Below are 13405 nucleotides of genomic sequence, written 5' to 3'. Positions count from 1 at the left end.
TAAGAACGGACCATGTTCTGATTTCTGTCGCTGTACATTTCAAAAGTGCTGAAGAAATAGTTATATTGACAATGTCCATCCTAGCTCGCTCATTAATGTCTTAATCGAAATTACGGATTGCCTCTTATGCGCTCGTCGTTCCCTAATGCCATATTTAGTACATCTCAATTGTCAGGAGAAACCACATATGTTAAAACAAGTCAGCCATATCAGCTATGTTTTTTTTAAATCCAGTAAATGAGGATGAGTGGACTGTTTTGCTGCCAGACAAGGCTCCGCTGATAGCCAGGTTTAGCAGTAGTAAGGTGTTGGGACTGCTGTTGGGATTCAGCTGTTGCGACAGCTTTATGTAGGCCCTAACAGTTTGTGTGCACCGTTTGTCACTGTTATAGTGCAATTAATGTATTGTTTAGTTTTGTGTTGTGTAGTGGCTTTGCTGGCATGCATTATTATATATACTGCTCAAACAAATAAAGGGAACACTTAAACAACACAATGTAACTCCAAGTCAATCACACTTCTGTGAAATCAAACTGTCCACTTAGGAAGCAACACTGATTGACAATACATTCCACATGCTGTTGTGCAAATGGAATAGACAACAGGTGGAAATTATAGGCAATTAGCAAACCACCCCCAATAAAGGAGTGGTTCTGCAGGTGGTGACCACAGACCACTTCTCAGTTCCTATGCTTCCTGGCTGATGTTTTGGTCACTTTTGAATGCTGCCGGTGCTTTCACTCTAGTGGTAGCATGAGACGGAGTCTACAACCCACACAAGTGTCTCAGGTAGTGCAGCTCATCCAGGATGGCACATCAATGCGAGCTGTGGCAAGAAGGTCTGCTGTGTCTGTCAGCGTAGTGTCCAGAGCATGGAGGCGCTACCAGGAGACAGGCCAGTACATCAGGAGATGTGGAGGAGGCCATAGGAGGGCAACAACCCAGCAGCAGGACCGCTACTTCCGCCTTTGTGCAAGGAGGAGCAGGAGGAGCACTTCCAGAGCCCTGCAAAATGACCTCCAGCAGGCCACAAATGTTTATGTGTCTGCTCAAACGGTCAGAAATAGACTCCATGAGGGTGGTATGAGGTCTCGACGTCCACAGGTGGGGGTTGTGCTTACAGCCCAACACCGTGCAGGACATTTGGCATTTGCCAGAGAACACCAAGATTGGCAAATTCGCCACTGGCTCCCTGTGCTCTTCACAGATGAAAGCAGGTTCACACTGAGCACATGTGACAGACGTGACAGAGTCTGGAGACGCCATGGAGATCGTTCTGCTGCCTGCAACATCCTCCAGCATGACCGGTTTGGTGGTGGGTCAGTCATGGTGTGGGGTGGCATTTCTTTGGGGGGGCCGCACAGCCCTCCATGTGCTCGCCAGAGGTAGCCTGACTGCCATTAGGTACCGAGATGAGATCCTCAGACCCCTTGTGAGACCATATGCTGGTGCGGTTGGCCCTGGGTTCCTCCTAATGCAAGACAATGCTAGACCTCATGTGGCTGGAGTGTGTCAGCAGTTCCTGCAAGAGGAAGGCATTGATGCTATGGACTGGCCCGCCCGTTCCCCAGACCTGAATCCAATTGAGCACATCTGGGACATCATGTCTCGCTCCATCCACCAACGCCACATTGCACCACAGACTGTCCAGGAGTTGGCGGATGCTTTAGTCCAGGTCTGGGAGGAGATCCCTCAGGAGACCATCCGCCACCTCATCAGGAGCATGCCCAGGCGTTGTAGGGAGGTCATACAGGCACGTGGAGGCCACACACACTACTGAGCCTCATTTTTACTTGTTTTAAGGACATTACATCAAAGTTGGATCAGCCTGTAGTGTGGTTTTCCACATTAATTTTGAGTGTGACTCCAAATCCAGACCTCCATGGGTTGATAAATTGGATTTCCATTGATTATTTTTGTGTGATTTTGTTGTCAGCACATTCAACTATGTAAAGAAAAAAGTATTTAATAAGATTATTTCATTCATTCAGATCTAGGATGTGTTGTTTAAGTGTTCCCTTTATTTTTTTGAGCAGTGTATATTTTTTGTCCATCAAGATTTACATGCTAAAATTGCCCCTGATTATGGCAAGATTTGAATGGAGAAAGCGGATCCAAGAGCAGCATTGCCGTTTTTTGGTTCCTATCAGCATCGACACATGCCTCAAAGATGCACGAATGCTCTCTCTGCTTGTTTTTGGGGGTAACATACTGTATGTTACAGCTTCGACCGTTGTACGAAAGATGCATCATTAAAACACTTGTAAACCTAAATTCAATCGGTATCTTGAAACCGGGCCATGTTCTCTCTCTCAGCTCAACAGAGGGAATCTTTAAAGAGAAAATCTTGGGAGAAAAATAAATACAGATTGTTTTCGGATTATATCAGTTTGGGGTTAACGTAGCTCATTGGAATTCTCATGTCCGACTGAGTGGGCGTGAGGATACAAATTTGAAAATATGACGAGTGAGAACGTTAGACTCACAAATATCACACCCCCAAGACATCCTAACCTCTCACCATGACAGGGGAGGTTAGCATTTTTTGGGGGGGTATGATATTTATGTCTCTGTAACGTTCTCACTTATCATTATTCACGATTCATTCGGGGTAATCCATAATTATGGTAGCATCCACATGAATGTAGAAGTGTTTAGAAACATATTATATTAATAATAAAAGTGACTTCAAAATAAAAGTGATTCCAAAATAAAACTGACTCCAAAATGATACAATACATTATTTACTATTCATTTCTATTGGGCACACAAAATAATCGGAAACAACCAAAACCAACAGCAAATGCAGCCAACAAATGTGTAGAGTCACAGGCTTGAGGTAGTCATAGCATACTATGAATATGGGACCAAATATTTAACTTTTTACTACTTTAATACACATATAAGTGAATTTGTCCCAATACTTTTTGTCCCCTAAAATGGGGGGACTATGTACAAAAAGTGCTGTAATTTCTAAATGGTTCACCCAACATGGATGAAAATACCCTCAAATTAACCTCAGTCATTGTACCATTTTAAATCCAAAACAACTCATTAGCATTTCATTTGTTGGGGGGAAAATACAGGCAAATATATTGATAAAAGTAACCTTGTCTCTCACCCATCTACACCCAATACCATAACAACAGTGAAAACGTGTTTTTAGACATTTTTGCATATTTATTGAAATTGAAATACAGAAATAACTTAACTGTACTTAACTATTCACACATCTGAGTCAATACTATGTAGAAGCACCTTTGGCAGTGAATGCAGCTGTGAGTCTTTCTGGGTAAGTCTCTAAATGCTTCCACACTTGGATTGTGCGACATTTGCCTATTATAAGTTTTTTAATAATAATCTTCTAGCTCTGTCAAATTGGTTGTTGATCATTGCTAGACAACCATTTTCAGGTCTTGCCATAGATTTTCAAGTAAGGCCCCACTTTATTTTGTTTCTGCCCCTCATTTGAATAAGGTGAGCATTAATTACTCCAGTAAGGGGCAGAGAAGGTGGGTGTGGTAAGCGCTCCCCGCTCGCTCAAGGACCAAGCGTGGTGCTTGACAAATGGCTCCACTCCAGAGAAATGCACCTCAATGCTCCGAGCCGTGAATACAAAGTGATACATCTGAACATTGGCATAATTAAAATTGCATCTGGGCTTTATTTGATCCATTTTAAGGTAATTAGAGGTGCGGTTGTGTTATGATAGGGAAGCTGGTGTCACGGGAGAGAGGCAGATCGATAGAGTAGGGTTGTATTCATTACGCACCAAAACGCACCAATTTTCCAGGTCAGTTTTCAGTGAAAAAATGCTTTGGAGGACACTGTCTCTCTATGAACACTGTCTAACAGGATAGAGAGGCGCCCCTCTGGATTACCTTCCTGAGTAAATCTAGATATTAATATGCAGATGTGTTTGTACTAGAGCTGACCTAGAATATCACAAACTTATTGCATTGGGTCACTGATGAAGTGAATTCCCCAAAGGCCACACATTGCACATGTAGGCCTAAATTAATATGACTGCCACACTGACTGGTTCTTGTGCCACACTGGTGCATTGGGTCATTGGACGTGTTCATCATCAAAGGAGATAGCGCCACCTAGTGGTGTATAACTCAGAGGTTGACAGTCCTGGTAATTTAAGAGTGAAAGCGGAGTAAGATTTGAGAATTGTCAATAAGTACAGTGTTGCAAATCATTTATATAAGAGCATTTCATACATACAAATATTTAGGTTCCTCAATACATACATATTAGACTGAACAGTCCCCCGAAGTTCCTATATTGTCCCCATCCTCTCCAGTTTCTCACAATGTGGTCTAATCAGGCAGGAGGTGCAGTAGATTTGCCAGATTCTCTATACTGAAGTATCCTGTAAGTGATTAACATGCACAACTTATGATGCCAAAACCTTGAGAATCTGATGAGTCATGCTAGATAAATTGCAAGGTCTGAGGAGTGGCGATAAGGAACGCTCAGAACAGTCCTCCATCGCTGGCTCTGAACATCAAAAGCCATGCTTACACTCTGATTCCCTGATTCACTGATAGACAGGAGGTATTCTGCTGATGGGGCAACTTAATATAGGCCTCCGTACTCATATGAGGAGAGATTAACAATCAGTTAATCTAGAACGTGTAAAAAGTAGATGTAAAAGTATCCTTCAGCGCTGAAAGAGACATTTTAGGCAAAATGGCTATTGCAACACATATGCATAATCATTCATGTCTAACAAGAAGCGATGGGCCATAATTCACAACACTTTAAAATGTAAAGAAGAAAATTTACATTATGGATAGCCATAAACCACCACCTTCACCAAGACCTCTAGAACGATTTCGTTGGCAAGAGAATGAGAAATTTCAGTACCGACAGAAACTGTATATGAATTCAATATTTTGTTATTTGTAATGCACAAATTGAATTATTTAATTTATAAATTGAACTTGTATTTCATGATTTGAAACTGATTTCAATTAATATTTAATTGAATTTTCAAATTCAATATTTAAATAATAAGTTTCAATATGGTATATATTGTAGTCATTGTCTGTGTATCAAGTTTACAAACAAACATTATAAGTTAAACAAAGTTTCATATATTCAACTTCTTAAATGCTTTCAGATTCAGTTTTCATATTCAGTTTTCTAAGGCTGTGTTTACACAGGCAGCCCAATCTGATGTTTTTTTTTCACTAACTGGTCTTTTGACCAGTTCTCTTAATTCAGATTCAAAACCAGCAACAACATCCTGGTACCCTGTCAGCAAGAACAGGTAGAAGAGAACAGATATTTTTTTTGCTATTTTCACAACCGGAATTATGGGTGCAGCAGCTGGCGGTGGTGCGAAAGGGCTGGGTTTTGATGAATAAACAAGTTGTGGGTGTATTGAGGCTTGGCCCCTCACTGGCCAATCAGAACATGCACCGTGTCTAAATATGTGGGTGCTTCAAGTACAGTCTTTTATATATTGCGTTGCCATCAACTCCAACTTGAATGTTAGTCTGTTATAACCTAGTTTGTTAAATAGCCTGCCACATATTTGCTAAATATTTTAAACGTGTTTGCAGTCCACATTGTTCTAATTGCATTAATTCAATATGGAAATACATTGTTAAACATAGTCTATAGCATGCTATAGGGTCTATCCATGCGTGTCGAGGACGCTTGATATGTTATTAAAAAACATTGCAGTCAGCTGCAGAACATTTGCAGTTTCATAGCTCATCTGACAGTTTCAAGCTCTCTCAAAACCCATATCCAAGCCGACTTTCTTGCACATTGAGTGTGAAATGCAAAATGAATGTAGATATACGCCATTTTCATGAGGTCAATACCCTAATAGGCCTATAACTACTTTTCCTAAATATATCGGCAAATGATAGGCTACATTCTTTAGCCTACATCTTGACCTTCATTTAGCCTACCAACAATTTATTTTCCTATTTTTGGTCCAAAATATATGTTTGCCTTTTTACTTATACTGAACAAAAATATAAATGCAACATGCAACAATTTATTTATATAAGTTACAGTTCATATAAGGAAATCAGTCAATTGAAATAAATTCATTAGGCCCTAATCTATGGAGTTCATATGACTGGGAATGCACATATGCATCTATTTGTCACAGATACCTTAAAAAAAGTAGGGGCGTGGATCAGAAAACCAGTCAGTATCTGGTGTGGCCACCACTTGCCTCGTGCAGTGTGACACATATTCTTCGAATAGAGTTGATCGGGTTATTGATTGTGGCCTGTGGAATGTTGTCCAACTGTGCGAAGTTGCTGGATATTGGCGGGAACTGGAACACGCTGCTGTACACGTCGATCCAGAGCATCCCAAACATGCTCAATGGGTGACATATCTGGTGAGTATGCAGGCCATGGGAGAACTGGGACATTTTCAGCTTCCAGGAACTGTCTACAGATCCTTGCGACATGGGGCCGTGCATTATCATGCTGAAACATGAGGTGATGACAGCGGATGACTGGCACAACAATGGGCCTCAGGATCTCATCACAGTATTTCTGTGCATTCAAATTGCCATCAATAAAATGGAATTGTTTTCGTTGTCCGTAGCTTATGCCTGCCTATACCATAACCCCACCTCCACCATGGGTCACTCTGCTCACCACTTTGACATCAGCTAACTGCTCGCCCACACAACGCCATACACGTGGTTTGCGGTTGTGAGGCCAATTGGGCGTACTACCAAATTCTCTAAAACAATGTTGGCGGCAGCTTATGGTAGATAAATTAATATTAAATTATCTGGCAACAGCTCTGGTGAACATTCCTGCAGTCAGCACGCCAATTGCACGCTCCCTCAAAACTTGAGACATCTGTGACATTGTGTTGTGTGTGGCCTTTTATTGTCCCCAGCACTAGGTGCACATGTGTAATGATCATGCTGTTGAATCAGCTTCTTGATATGCCACACCTGTCAAATGGATGGATTATCTTGGCAAAGGAGAAATGCTCAGTAACAGGGATGTAAACTAATTTGTGCACAAGATTCTGAGGGAAATAAGCTTTTTTTTGTTCGTATGGAACATTTCTGGGATGTTATATTTCAGCTCATAAAACATGGGACCTCTACATGTTGCGTTTACATTTTCTTCTGTGTAATTTTAGCCTACAATGTGTCATAAGACATTTGAAGTAGACTACTGTGTTGTTTGTGTGCCTGACAAAGACCACAGTTATGCTGTGAAAAAGAGAACTCATCTTGCAATCTACTTTGTTGTTTTCAATCTTTAGAAATTCTGAATCTGGAATCAATTGAATGAGTCAGATATGCACATATGCACAATTTAATATTATATTTAATACTAAGGAACTCAGTAGGGCCTACCTATACGAAACTACTGAATGGCCATGACTATAATACAATATACTTAACATAATATCACATTTACAGCATTATTCATCACAAATATAAAATATTGGCTACAGTTTTGATGCAGTATATGGAACAGGTGTGTAATCATTAGCCAAACAGTTGCCAAACTAAAATGAGAGTTTTGTATTGGACAAATTCAGGTAGGTCCCTCCCGATTTCGTTCTGTTTGCTGCCTTTTTACAAAATGTTTTACAACAGAAACAGTTTACTCCAAGCAGGAGTTCTTTTGAACAAATTCAGGTAGGTCCATACCCAATTTGTTCTGTTTACTTCCTTTTGATTCATAAATGGTCAACTGTTTCTGTTGCAAGAGGTAATGACTACACCCCTGGTTAAAGATGTTGAGAAGAAACCTAGTCTCAGAGAATTTTGTATTATTATGTATGTAAATCCGAGACACGATTCGTATTATATGTTACAAATTTGCAAAACTTAAAATATGTTATGAATTTGCAAAATGTATGATATGTTACGAATTCTAGCTAGCTGGCTAACGTTAGCTAGGCTAGGGGTTAAGGTTAGGTTTAGGACTTAGGTTAAAAGGTTAAGGTTAGGGGAAGGGTTAGCTAAAAGAGTTAAAGTTAGGGTTAGGGGAAGGGTTAGCTAACATGCTAAGTAGTTGAAAAGTATCTTAAAAAGTAGTAAGTAGTTGAAAAGTAGCTAAATAGCAAAAATGCTAATGTTGTCTGTGATGAGATTCAAACTCGCAACATTCGGGTTGCTAGATGTTCATGTTATACAGCCACCTATCCACCCCAACCAACCACCCTACTTTCATTTTTGCCTTAAATAACCACCTGGCTTACATAACCATACCAAACGAACATATCATACTAATGAGTGTCTTTGATTTAGTTTACTATGTTACGTCTAGTCTATGAGACCAGGCTGTGAGGAGATGCTTTGTCAAACAAATGAGAAGGTACATACATGGATGTATTCAAACCACTAGATGGGGTAATCATTTCAGCTTGATTCTAACTAAATCTAGCTGTGTTTCTATATGCAATGATGTCAACGTGAGTTGACCAGTTTGCCCTTCAGCATTGTCTGCGTATCAAGCAATGCATAGGCCTAATGGCCCAGGAGCTTCGTATGCTTCCACCTTCTAAGTTAACTTGAGAGATATTAAATGCATACATCCATTAGTGACCTAAAGTCACACAACATGTGTTTACAGAGTTAAACTATCCAATGATACATGATGATTTGTCTTTAGATGGAGGCATCTCAGTTCTCATGAGTATGGAAACATTCTGGTTGGCGGTTGCACTGACTGTGTGGGATGATACCATGTTGAGGTGTGGAGTCTCCCCATGTTAAAATGTGTCCCCGGCAGAGATCTAGCACTCCAATCACTTCGCCACTGTGAGCCTGCAGGGACCATATTGTGCGAACGGCCATATAAATGCAGCTAACTGAGTGCGTATGAGGAAGACAGAGGAACCAGGTAGGCAAGTTGAGAACAAGTTCTCATTTACAATTGCGACCTGGCCAAGATAAAGCAAAGCAGTTCGACACATACAACAACACAGAGTTACACATGGAGTAAAACAAACATACAGTCAATAATACAGTAGAAAAATACGTCTATATACAATGTGAGCAAATGAGGTGAGATAAGGGAGGTAAAGGCAAAAAAGGCCATGGTGGCAAAGTAAATACAATATAGCAAGTAAAACACTGGAATAGTAGATTTGTAGTGGAAGAAAGTGCAAAGTAGAAATAGAAATAAAAATAATGGGGTGCAAAGGAGCAAAATAAATAAATACAGTAGGGGAAGTGGTAGTTGTTTGGGCTAAATTATAGATGGGCTATGTACAGGTGCAGTAATCTGTGAGCTGCTCTGACAGCTGGTGCTTAAAGCTAGTGAGGGAGATAAGTGTTTCCAGTTTCAGAGATTTTTGTAGTTCGTTCCAGTCATTGGCAGCAGAGAACTGGAAGGAGAGATGGCCAAAGGAGGAATTGGCTTTGGGGGTGACCAGAGAGATATACCTGCTGTAGCGCGTGCTACAGGTGGGTGCTGCTATGGGGACCAGTGAGCTGAGATAAGGGGGGGCTTTACCTAGCAGGGTCTTGTAGATGACCTGGAGCCAGTGGGTTTGGCGACGAGTATGAAGTGAGGGCCAGCCAACAAGAGCGTACAGGTCGCAGTGGTGGGTAGTATATGGGGCTTTGGTGACAAAACGGATGGCACTGTGATAGACTGCATCCAGATTATTGAGTAGGGTATTGGAGGCTATTTTGTAAATGACATCGCCAAAGTCGAGGATCGGTAGGATGGTCAGTTTTACGAGGGTATGTTTGGCAGCATGAGTGAAGGATACTTTGTTGCGAAATAGGAAGCCAATTCTAGATTTAACTTTATAGGGATACCATACTGTGTGTATGTTTGTGGTGTGAAGAGGAGTGTGTGTGTGTGTGTGTGTGTGTGTGTGTGTGTGTGTGTGTGTGTGTGTGTGTGTGTGTGTGTGTGTGTGTGTGTGTGTGTGTGTGTGTGTGTGTGTGTGTGTGTGTGTGTGTGTGTGTGTGTTGGTTTGGTGTGTGTGTGTTTAACCATGCGTATATACAAACATATGTATGTAGGAGAGAGCGAGATGAGGACAGGGTGAACTTTGATACAAACATGTTTGTCTCTCAGGGATACCTTCACTAATGCGGTAGCCAGGGTGGCCAGGCTATTTTGACATTGTTTGTTATTCAGATCCACTGGTGAAGTGAGGTGAAGCCAGTAGTAAGTGGCATCTGTATACAATACTTTGTGAGTGGGATGGTGGGTGGGTGCTTGTTGAAGAGAAGATTCTGCAGAAACATTTGGGTCAGTGGAGAATATGAGGGGATGATGACACAGAACGGCAGGAGGCTGAGAACAGGCTGCTAATCAGCATGTTCCGCCCACATCTCTGGAACCTTACAAACAAACAGGTGCTGCACACTAGCTCTTTAACGGGCTAGATATTCCCCATGATGCCGTCTAAACAGGCTGCCAAGACTGAGTGAGAGGACAAGGTCCACACTCCCCCCTCTCAAAACCAGCCTACTCTCAGAGAGATAGTCACACAGTCAGTCAGTCCATCGTGTAGTGGTCTCAATAACATACTTTTTGCCTATACCATTTTCATACACAAAACAAACATAAGAACGCACACATACAGAACAATGAACATAAACTCAGCAACACTGCAAGGCGATCTCACCTGGATTGCTCATGAAAACAAATACCATACTAACACCGTCATTTGTATCGAAAATGTCATGCAAATCATCATCCAATAATAAAAACTCTTAACGAGCTTGACCTGTCAGTAAGTACTGATTAAGGCTTCCCCTCTGTAGAAAGACCTGTTATGCCGCTGCTGATCCTATTATCCTATCTGATCCAGCTCAGACAAATGGCTGGAGATAAGCTCCCTGCTAAACACACGCATGCACACACGCACACACACACACACACGCACACACATGCACGCACACACACACACTCTTTCAACGTACACTATTTTTGGGCAACTCTGCATTACATTAATTAACCGATGAGACATAAGTCTTGATTTCTTGGCATGTTGCTCATGTACCATAACAACTTTAATGAAAGTAGTCAGTGCAAGTAAAGAAAAAAATGCACACACATCAGCTTGAAAAGTAGGCAGACACAATCAGCGTATCTCTCTCTGTCTTAATGCTTATCACTGTATGTAGCAAAAGTACAAATAATTACTCTTTAGTACTAGAATTATTTCATTTCTTGTCAGTACTATAACTGTGCATTTGTTTGACCAGGTGTGTGCGTGTCTATGCCATGAATTTAGGATTGGAACAGCCTGCTGGCCCTGCGTCCAAGCCTCTTATCACTAGGACAGGCCAAACCACGTAGGAGATTAAATTATTATGAGAGAGCCTTTATATGCAGGTTAAGAGTTTGCATCACACTAGAAAGATAGGAGAACTGAGTGGAGTTGTGTGTGTGAGAACAGACTGAAAACCCAGGAAACTTAACTGATAACTTTCTTTTCTAAGCGCAACCATGAAGAAGGCAAATTTGTTTTTCCAGCTGCCCAGGCTATCCCCAGGGTACATCAAATACCTGAAGGTGAGTGCCTTAAACCATACTACCCATTCTCATTCATGCCTAAGTACATGTAACCTGTAAGCCAATTTTTACATCCCACATATATACAAAAGATTGAGTTCATTTTAATGACATAAATTCACTAACTTACTTTCTTAAACATTTCAATTCTGACAGGAGATAAGAACCTCTATTAGGTGACTGGTTTAGTGTGGGTGTGTATGTGTGTTTCAGACTCAGACAAAGCATAACATGGATAGGTTGGAGAGGAGCGGTCCCGGGGAAATCATGACTCCCCACGTTGCCTTCCTATTAGGGGCCATGGGCATCACCCTTTCTGGGTACAGCTCCCGCCAGCTCACCCTGCACAACAAGCCCTGCGCCCGTGTGCTCCGGTGAAGGAGAATATGAATAGATGGAACGAGATGCATGGCTTCTTCCCCTATATCCGTGTCTCACTCTATCGCTCTTTAGCATTGATGTCTAGTTTAACTTATAGCCTTGACATGCAGTAAAGATGGACAGTGTGGGCTGGTCATTGCGTGTGACTGAAGTCATATGAAGAACTTTACCTGCTCTTTGATGGACAACGTTAAACTGGTCCGTTTAAATGGCACTGGGTCTCATAGACATTGAATATGAGTATTAAGTGTCCTATAGCTGGACTGGGAACATGGTTCTCTCTATACTGTGGTGAGATCTTGTACTTGCTTTATCAGTGTGCTTCTTTTAATATGCATTTTGCCATCAAAACCACCCTCACTTTGTATGAGGAGTTTTGATAAAGAGTCATTTGCATCTTAACTGACAAAAAACGGATTCATAATGCATTGTGGGTCCGAATCATGTGCACCGGGGTATGCACTGAGTGAGGTATTGTTTTTCATAGGAGGAGGCATTGAGAAACTGAACAAAACGTATTCTTAATGTGTATATTGTTTATGTCGTAATAATTTTTTGGGTGAGCAGCCTAGAAACATGACCAAAGATATAGACTATATGATGGCACTATTGATCCCTGGATCTGATCCGATCCTAATTAAGAGATTAATACCAAGGTCTACCAGGGAAGACCATGCAGATTTACCTGTTACGTGATAGAACAACTTGTCTGTCGAAACGTTGGTTATTAGGTTATTAAATGATTGCATCTGAGCTCCTAGAGTTTGCGGCTCTCATTTTCTTTTTCACGTGATGGAACAGCCTCAGCTGAACCCAAAAATCACAACAGCTGTCTATCATATTTCTTTTGTAGAATGACTGAGAAAGCATGTTGTGTTCATGTCTTGACATTCTAAACAATATTTGGAGTATCTCAACGTCATGTGTTCGGTTTGAGACTCTCCTATTGGGCTAATCGGTGACCAACTGGAACACCTCGCCTGGTCAGAGGAAAAAATAATAGGCAACACAGAGCTACACACAAGGGCACTTTATTTACATCATGGTCATACAAATGTAGTGGGAAAGATAGTGGAAATTGTAGTGGTTCTGTAATGGACAGAAAACAGGGGTAATGAGTACACAATACAATAACTGGTAGCACAAGTAGAGCAACAATAATATTAACAAAGGAAGGACTGTATAAATGCTGACATGTGCTACATGAAGAGTATCACACACAGAATTATGAATTAGAATACTTAAGTCATCTAATCTAATAGGATCGCAATGATCACACATTACAACACAGTAAACACTAAGGCAACATGCCAACGCATCACCAGGGGCACACTGCCTGCCCTCCAGGACATCTACACCACCCGGTGTCACAGGAAGGCCAAGAAGATCATCAAGGACCTCAGCCTCCCGAGCAACGGCCTGTTCATCCCGCTATCATCCAGAGGGCGAGGTCAGTACAGGTGCATCAAAGCTGGGACAAAGAGACTGAAAGACAGCTTCTATCTCAAGGCCATAAGACTTAA

The sequence above is a fragment of the Salmo salar genome, chromosome ssa15 (genome assembly GCF_905237065.1).
Source record: "Salmo salar chromosome ssa15, Ssal_v3.1, whole genome shotgun sequence".
In the NCBI taxonomy this organism is placed as follows: domain Eukaryota; kingdom Metazoa; phylum Chordata; class Actinopteri; order Salmoniformes; family Salmonidae; genus Salmo; species Salmo salar.
Note: the sequence above shows the minus strand (reverse complement) of the source record.